Raw genomic sequence first — 819 nt, forward strand, 5'->3', positions numbered from 1 at the left:
CGGGGACCGCCGAGCCAGAGCCCTGGAGCGGGCATGGGCGGGGGCCCGGGTGGTGGGCCGGGAGGCCGCTGGGGTCTGGAGGCGCAGTCGGAGACGCGGCGGCCGTAGGGCGTCCTGGGGCCTTCCCTCCGGAAAGGGGATCGCAACAGCCCTCCCAGCCACCGCCACGCCACCCCCGCGGCTCCGCTCCTGCAAGCGGGGGAGGGCCGGCCTCCAGTCCCGGCCGCCACGGTAGCGCAGCCGCGCACCGTTCTAGCCGTNCTCTCCCTCCGGGCCCGGTAGGAACCAGCCGCTCCACGCGCTCACTGACCCGGGACCCGCCTCCTCCCCCCCGCGCCCGAGGGGCCGGGCAAACGACCACCAGCTCCGCAGCGGGCGCCCCGGACCGTCTCTAGGGGCCCCTTTGAAGGGCCGAAGCGCGACAGCGTTGACGGCGGCTTAGTTCCCTAGGTGGGCAGGACAGTGCGCGCAGACTCCAGCGCGGCCCGCACCTGCCCGCGCCCTGCGGAGGCCACAGGTGGCCTCGCCTCGGAGGGCCGGCGCTCCGCAGCCACTGAGAAGTGCGAATTTCGGAGGTGGTGTCCCCCACCCCTCTCAACGCTGAGCTCAGCACTTTCCCTCGGGGGTTTGGATCTAGGAGCAAATTCCGGTTTCCAGCAGCGGTGCGTGCGGAGGAGCCCCGGCGGCGCGCGAGCGGTGAGGGTACGCAGTCCCCAAAACGCAGGGCGCCTCCCCCTCCCTGCCTCGGATCGCGAGCCCGACTGCGCCGTTGTCGCCTCGTGGCTTCGCGGAGAAGGGGCTCTGGGAGGAAGGGACTGG

This window comes from Crocuta crocuta, unplaced genomic scaffold (assembly GCF_008692635.1).
Source record: "Crocuta crocuta isolate KB4526 unplaced genomic scaffold, BGI_CrCroc_1.0 scaffold84, whole genome shotgun sequence".
In the NCBI taxonomy this organism is placed as follows: domain Eukaryota; kingdom Metazoa; phylum Chordata; class Mammalia; order Carnivora; family Hyaenidae; genus Crocuta; species Crocuta crocuta.